This window comes from Salmo trutta, chromosome 31 (assembly GCF_901001165.1).
Source record: "Salmo trutta chromosome 31, fSalTru1.1, whole genome shotgun sequence".
Classification (NCBI taxonomy): domain Eukaryota; kingdom Metazoa; phylum Chordata; class Actinopteri; order Salmoniformes; family Salmonidae; genus Salmo; species Salmo trutta.
The window spans coordinates 2132392-2141109 of NC_042987.1; positions in this window are offsets into that span (position 1 = coordinate 2132392).

The following is an 8718-nucleotide window of genomic DNA, read 5'->3' on the forward strand; positions in this document are numbered from 1 at the left end:
GTGTCCCAAATGGCACCCTATTAACTACATAGGGCTCTGGTCAAGATTAGTGCACTATGGGCCATGGTCAAAAGTAGTACACTACATAGGGAAAAAGTTTGGACACATACAATGGTTTTTCTTTGTGTACTATTTTCTACACTGTAGAATAATAGTGAAGACGCCAACTATAAAAGAACACATACGGAATCATGTAGTAACCAAAAAAGTGTTAAACAAATCAAAATATATTTCAGATTCTTCAAAGTAGCCACCCTTTGCCTTGACAGCTTTGCACACTCTTGGCATTCTCTCAACTAGCTTCACCTGGAATGCTTTTCCAACAGTATTGAAGGTGTTCCCACACTTGTTGGCTGCTTTTCCTTCACTGTGCGGTCCAACTCATCCCAAACCATCTCAATTGGGTTAAGGTCAGGTGATTGTGGAGGCCAGGTCATCTGATGCAGCACTCCATCACTGTCCTTCTTGGCCAAATAGCCCTTACACAGCCTGGAGGTGTGGGAAAACAGCCTGGAAAACAAATGATAGTCCCACTAAGCGCAAACCAGATGAGATGGCGTATCGCTGCAGAATGCTGGGGTAGCCATGCTGGTTAAGTGTGCCTTGAATTCTAAAGAAATCACTGACAGTGTCACCAGCAAAGAACCCCTACACCATCACACCTCCTCCTCCATGCTTCACTGTGGGAACTACACCTGCGGATATCATCCGTTCACCTACTCTGCGTCTCACAAAGACATGGCGGTTGGAACTGAAAATCTCAAACATGTTTGAAAATCTCAAACATGTTCTAGAAATGTTCCGGATTGACTGACCTTCATGTTTTAAAGAAATGATGTACTGTTGTTTCTCTTTGCTTATTTGAGCTGTTCTTGCCATAATATGGACTCGGTCTTTTACCAAATAAGGCTATCTTCTGTATACCACCCCTAGCTTGTCACAACACAACTGACTGTCTCAAATGCATTAAGAAGTAAAGAAATTCCACAAATTAACTTTTAACAAGGCACACCTGTTAATTTAAATGCATTCCAGGTGACTACCTCATGAAGCTGGTTGAGAGAATGCCAAGAGTGTGCAAAGCCGTCACCAAGGCAAAGGGTGGCTACTTTGAAGAATTTTAAATATATATTTTTTTAAATTGTTTAACACTTTTTTGGTCACTACATGATTCGATATGGATTCCATATGTGTTATTTCATTGTTATTTCATTTCCCTTTTGACTGGTGCTGTATGTATATACCAAAATATGTTTTTATTTGAACAGTTTTCTGGAAGTTATAGTGCATTATTTGAAAGAAGTGCAAGGGTGCCAATATCTTTGGCCACGACTGTAGGTTGCATATCTACTGTACATTGCTCCAGTTTCGTAAACCCCATAGGACGATTTACTGCTTTACTGGCTTCATGAGCTTGTAAAACTACAGTTTGTGTGTGTGCATCCGTGTGTATGTTTGGGTGTGTCGGGAGTACATGGCTACTGAAGTTTGAACCAGAATAAGTTGATGAGATGACAGTATGGACGCCTGTCTCCTGGGCTGCACCACTTTCTGTGCCCTTTTGTTGTTTGTTTGGTTTGATTTAGACCACGGGCTCTATTTTTGGCTGGCGTTTAAGGTGTCCGCATACATAGGTTCGTTTTGCTCCTAGCATAACTCGGCTGGTCGAAGCGAACGTATGTACTCGTATACTCCCTAAATACCTTTGCTTGAAAACAAGAAAAAATATTACTGCCGTTTGTCCCACTTGACCCACCTTAGCAACAACATAGCCAAACACTTTCTCAAACTAGTCTGAATTAATCTAAGATTAATAAAGAAATATGTCATTCATTTGGATGTTTTTGCCAAAGAGGTCTTAGTCGTGCAATGTTACATCTCACTAAGATGATTGGTGCAGTATTTCTCAAGTGAAAACATTTGCACAATAATGAGTCGATTCTTGTTGAATGACAACAAACGCTTCACTGAAGAATCCCCTCCATAGTTCCCACTTCTACGAAGAGTAGTACTGTTGACCAATCAATCACAGATGAATCACATAGACTTTGGTTACCTAACTTCGATTTGCTTCAAGAAACAATGTTGTGTGCACAAACAGCCGGAAAAAAAACCCATCCGAACACCATAACAAACAAAAATGTCACAAAAGCATGTCATAATATATGCACTAACTGTTTCGACTGGGAAGCATGCCACAGGCTTAAGGCGGCGCTAGTGTCAAAAGCACACTCTTTGACAATTTCTTATTGTAAAAGTCAGCGCTCTACTACCCCGGCGCCAGGGTTGGTAATTTACCTGTCTTATATCAGCTCGCTTGCGCTGAGGTGGGAGGGGTGGAAATATTTGTGGTGTGTCCTTAAAAACGTGTGCCAATGTGCCAATTTCAAGCAGCTCTACTGGTCATATTTAAGACTCACCAAACGCTGGTCTTAGCGGTAACGCAATTGGTTAAGGCATTGATTTTGCCAGCGGCGGTGCACGGTAGCCTAATCAGTAGCCTTTAACCAATGATTTACTGAAATATCATAAGCAGCAAAACAGTCAACACTCATTCTTGTTTTTTGTCCATGCAGCTTCTGTCAATAGTTTGGACTCATTATAGGACTATGTGCGACAGCCATTGAATGAAGTGTCAGTGACTATATAACGTCTGTTTAGGAACATAAAGGCAATACAATGGACTGCTTATTTTTTTACTTTTATCATTTTGTAAAAAATTGCATCTTCCACTTTCATCTGCTGGACCTAACTGTCAAATCAAGGGAATTCCGATCGTTGTCCTTGGTGCTGAATCCACTTGTAGCCGAGGCTATTTAATTTTTTTTGTGAGCAGTCTAACAGTGACAGTTTCTCTTTATATTGGATCTTTGTCCAGCTCCTGTGAAAAGTTTGGATGTGTGTAAAACCCTCCATAGTCCAAGTTGCCTTATCTGTGTTATATGCACACAGGGAGCAATAATGGTGCCCGTCACTGCATTTAGACATAGCCTATTTAAAACAAGTTGTTGTTTCGCTTTCATTACAATTTGATTTGAATTATACACTGTATTTTTAGGCCTCATCAAAAGCCTAGTGAATGTAATCTTGTTGATTGACTAAGTTTGGCATGTCCATGTCCAGACTGCAATTTAGAGTATGCCTAGCCCCTATATCAATGTGAATGCTATAGTCTATGTTTAACAATCTATTTCCATATTAAAGCAATGTAATTAGAATAATGTGGACTTCAAACATGTACAACATGGGGCAAGCTATTTAAAGAGCTAGGCTATAACGGACTAACATTCGAATTTGAGTTGATGACAACACAATACATAAACGTAAATACACAACTGGAAGCAACCACATATTTAGCCAAGGAGCACGTTCTGATTGGCCAGTGTGGGGTCAAGCCTCGACATACCTACAACTTGTTTATTCATCAAAACCCAGCCCTATTGCGACCGCCACCAGCTACTGCGCCCATAATTCTAGTTCTGAATCAGAGAGGTACAGGAGCTGCCTTAATCGCCATCCTCTGCACCCAAGGATTTGAACCAGCAACCTTGCAGTTACTGGCACAACACTCTTAACCACTAGCCTACCTGCATTTGCAATATTTGAGTTGAAATGTCTGTAGACCAGGGAGGTCCACTAAAAGCAGGTCTTCCAAGTGAGGCTAGGAAAGCTACCTTCCTGTCTGTGAGATAGAGATCAGTCAACTCCATCTGAATAATGTTGATACCTCTGGGTCAAATCAGTAAGGTCAGTTATTCAGAGTATCATCTGTGAAGTAAAAATAACACTGTTCAATGGCACTTACAGCACACAGGACTGGTCTTGCATAAGGCTGGAGGCATTGGGGTGGGGTACAATGCAGAACTGCCCCCCTCCTGCTTCATATGACCCTATAACACTGATGATCATTGATTAACAACTAACCTAACCAAAAACAAGGCGTATGTCCCAATAATCAAACCTTTCCCCAAACGTGTGCACTTGTTCTCTTCCCTTCATGGATTTGAAAGGAAATGACTGGTATACAAAATATTGTGGAAACTTCTTCTAGTTTAGCCCATGCCTACACCAATCCAATGCTTTTCAATTTGTGGGAAGTATTAACCTTTTAGGGTATAGGGGGCAGTATTTTCATTTTTGGATGAAAAGCGTGCCCAGAGTAAACTACCTAATACTCGGGCCCAGAGTCAAATATCTGCATATGGCAGCGTGGCATAGAAACGACTAGTTCCTGCAAAGATGTTGGGAAATGCAAGATGTCTTGCAGCTAAGATTGCGAGGGAACTCCTCACTCTGTGCAATAAGGGGATTTAATATCTTTCTGTATATTCTCAGTTTTTTGGAGTTCCACCTGCAACTGGACACGGAGAGACAAGTTTCTTACAAATCTAGAACAATAAAAGTATCGCCAAAAAAAGGTTAGTTAAAATATTGCTATCAGGTGTAACAGCTGTATGGAAGCATTCACATATCACGTAACTATGTGTAGCTAGGCTGTGTATCTAAACTGATTTTATTTGATTTATTTTGTATTTTATTTAACTTCTTATGGATGGTGGCAGTATTGAGTAGCTTGGATGACTGACGTGCCCAGACTAAACTGCCTGCTACTCACGCCCAGAAACTAAGATATGCATATTATTAGCAGATTTCGATAGAAAACACTCTGAAGTTTCTAAAACTGTTTGAATGATGTCTGTGAGTGTAACAGAACTCATATGGCAGGCAAAAACCTGAGAAAAAATCCAAACAGGAAGTGATTGCCTATCCCAACTACAGTGTCTGTGGGGTCATTTTGCACTTCCTAAGGCTTCCACTAGAAGCCAGTCTTTAGAACCTTGTTTGAGGCTTCTATTTGGATAGATTGAAGCTCTCAGCCTGCTACACTACAGCCCCGTCGATGAAAATGGGGGAGTGCTCGGCCCTCCTATCATGTCATACACGTGTTCTCTCTCTCTCTCTCTCAAACACACACACACACACACTTGTGAACACACATTTGTGCACACACATGAGCGCTGATACTTTTAATGTGGACCAGAGCTAGACCAATGCTACTAGCAATGGCCTGGTCCAGAGCTAGTGCAGACCAGAGCTAGAGCAGACCAGAGCTAGCTAGCTAGCTAGCTAGCTATGCCCTGGACCAGAGCTGGACAAGCGCTAGCTAGCTACTAGCTACGCCCTGGACCAGAGCTGGACAAGAGCTAGCTAGCTACTAGCTATGCCCTGGACCAGAGCTAGTTAGTGCAGACCAGAGATAGTGTAGACCAAAACTAGCTAGGCACTAGCTATGCCCAGGACCAGAGCTGGACCAGAGCTGGCTAGCTACTAGCTAAGCCCTGGACCAGAGCTGGACCACAGCTAGTGCAGACCAGAGCTAGTTAGTGAAGACCAGAGCGAGACCAATACTTCTAGCTACATCCTGGACCAGAGCTAGACCACAGCTAGTGCAGACCATATTTAGCCAGTTACCAGCAACACTCTACACCAGAGCTAGTTAGTGCGGACCAGAGATAGATCAGAGCTAGTGCGGACCTGAGCTAGCTACATCCTGGACCAGAACTTGCCCAGAGCTAGTGAAGTATTCATGGTGAAGTAGTGGTAGTGAAGGCAGTAGTAATGGTAGTTTTGGTAATGGTAGTAATAGGGTTGTCATACGCTATGGGCTAGGTCTGGGGGGAGTTTGTAGGTGTGGAGTTACTGTAATGTACTGTAAGTTCTCAAAATGTTTTTAGTTTGAACATTCTGAAGGTTTTGTGGCAGAGATTTCAGTTTAGAATGTTGAAGCCTGCGTTCCGCCATTGAATTGAATGGAGATACAGCAAGCTTTATAGTTTATGAAGTAGGAATGGTGGCCAATAGCTCTGTTGAAGCCATCTAAGTTCAGTCAGTCTGCACATGTCAATGTTGGGGTGGTGTTTGTAGCTGAAATGGACAAAGAGCAGTGGTGAATCCAACATTTTACCTTAGAAGTCTTTGGAGTTTTTATGCTAATTGCCCCTACAGAATAAATGTGACACGTGCAGATATGAAGCCAAACAATAAAGTTCAAACTGATTCACCACGATTACTTTTATCTGATTTGGTCCAATGATAACCATGTGACACAAAAAAAGAACAAAGAATGCCAAGAAGCGTATTCCCAAGACCACATTAAAAATAATCAACCTTTGCCTTTAAGTTGTTTTGTTATCATTTCAAAATATTGTATTCTAATCATTAGGTGTGGAAGTATAGGAATGATTTTGTCATATTTTTAAAAAATGTTTACGATCAACAAAAAGAGATGTGCCCTCTGACACGACTCCTGCCGAGGGTGGTTCCTCTCCCTGTTCGGGTGGCGCTCGGCGGTCGTCGTCACCGGCCTACTAGCTGCCATCGATCCCCTTTTCGTTTTTCTGTTAGTCATGTCTTTATTAGTTGCACCTGTGTTCTATTAGGTAATTAGTGGTGTTATTTAAGCCCGCCTCTCCACCTGTTCTGTGTGTGGGCTTGTTACGTGTTTTCACTGTGTTTGTGTAGTGGATCGTGTTATTGGACTTTGGGTTTTGTTTCGCCCTTTTGTGTTTGGGCATATTTTCTCTTTTTTGGTACTTATTAAATATATTGTACCAAACATTTTTCTGCCTCCTGCGCCTGACTCCACACCCACGACGTCCAAGCATTACAGAAGCCCGCACCCAAAGACATGGAGTCAGCAGAAGCAGCCACCACCCCTCTACCATCGATGGAGGAACAGGTCCTCCATCACACCACCGTCCTCCATCGGATTGGGTCAACCATGGACCAGATGACGGAGAGGATGGATCAATGGGAGAGGAGTGGTCTCCTCCCTTCACCTACGGCTCACCCGACGAGTCCACCTCCTCCACTCCCTTCCCCGTCTGGATCTGGGGCACTGCGTCTTACGCCTCTGAGGGAGTACGATGGAGCAGCGGCGGGGTGCCAGGGACTTCTATTACAACTTGAGTTATACCTGGCGACCATGAGGCCGACTCCCTCGGGGGAGGAGAGTGTGAGCCCCCTCATCTCCTGCCTGACGGGTTGAGCATTGGAGTGGGCCAATGCTGTTTGGAATGGACCAGACTCAGCGAGGAACAACTACCCTGAGTTCACCAGCCGTTTCAGGGCCGTATTTGATCACCCCCCAGAAGGACAAGCGGCGGGTGAACAACTGTTTCACCTCAGACAGGAGATGAGGAGCGTGCAAGACTTTGCCCTGGAGTTCCGGACCTTGGCTGCTGGGGCTGGATGGAATGACAGGGCCCTAATGGACCACTACCGGTGTAGCCTCCGGGAGGACGTCTGCAGGGAGCTAGTGTGTCGGAATACTATACTCTCTCTAGATGAACTTATCGACATGTCTATAAGACTGGACAATCTGCTGGCTGCCCGCGGGCGTTCAGAAGGGGCCTGTCAGTTCCATCACCTAGCCTGCCTGCGCTCATTCCTATGGAGCTAGGGGGAACCGCGTCAAGGGGAACCGGAGGAGGGCGCCCCTCCTGCACCAATTGTGGTCGACAAGGACACACGGCCGACCGGTGCTGGGGGGGTCCCTCTGGGAGTCGAGAGGGCAGGCAGAACACTCCTCGTTCATCCCAGGTGAGTCAGCACCACACTCACCCAGAATCCTCTGTTGGTCACATGTTTGTCTTAATTTTTTTTCTTGATTTTGCTCCCTTTTCCCAGCATAAGGCGCTAGTCGATTCAGGCGCAGCTGGGAACTTTATGGATAGCGGACTCGCCCTTAAGTTGGGAATTCCGTTGGTACTGTTAGATTCCCCTTTCCCGTGCACTCCTTAGATAGCCGACCATTAGGGTCAGGGATGGTCAGGGAGGCCACAGTGCCACTGGACATGGTAACACAGGGGAATCATAAGGAACAAATGTGTTTCTTTCTTATCAATTCACCTGCGTTTCCAGTGGTGCTGGGGGTGCCTTGGCTAGCCAGTCACAATCCCAAGATTTTGTGGAAACAGGGGATTCTCCAGGGATGGTCAGAGGAGTGTTCAGGTAGTCGGTGAAGAGTCCAGACCAGGTTTCCACTGTGCGCATTCCCCCTGAGTATGCCGATTTGGCTCTCGCCTTCTGTAAGAAGAAGGCGACTAAATTACCACCTCATCAACGGGGATTTTGCGATAGACCTCCAGGGTAACGCTGCGCTTCCCAAGAGTCACGTGTACCCATTGTCCCAGGAGGAGACGTTGGCTATGGAAACATATGTCACGGAATCTCTGGGGCAGGGGTACATTCGGCCCTCCGTTTCACCCGTCTCCTCAAGTTTCTTTTTCGTGAAGAAAAAGGGGGGAGGTTTGTGTCCGTGCATTGATTATAGAGGTCTCAATTCCATTACAGTGGGCTTCAGTTACCCGCTACCTCTCATCGCTACGGTGGTGGAATCATTTCACGGAGTGCGTTTTTTCACGAAACTGGATCTCAGGAGTGCGTATAATCTGGTGCGTATTCGGAAGGGAGACGAGTGGAAAACCGCATTTAGTACCACATCGGGCCACTATGAGTACCTTGTTATGCCATATGGGTTGAAGAATGCTCCAGCCGTCTTTCAATCTTTTGTGGATGAGATTCTCAGGGACCTGCACAGGCAGGGAGTGATTGTGTATATCGACGATATCTTGATTTACTCCTCCACGCGCCAAGCATGTGTCTCTAGTGCGCAAGGTGCTTGGTAGACTGCTGGAGCATGATATATACGTCAAT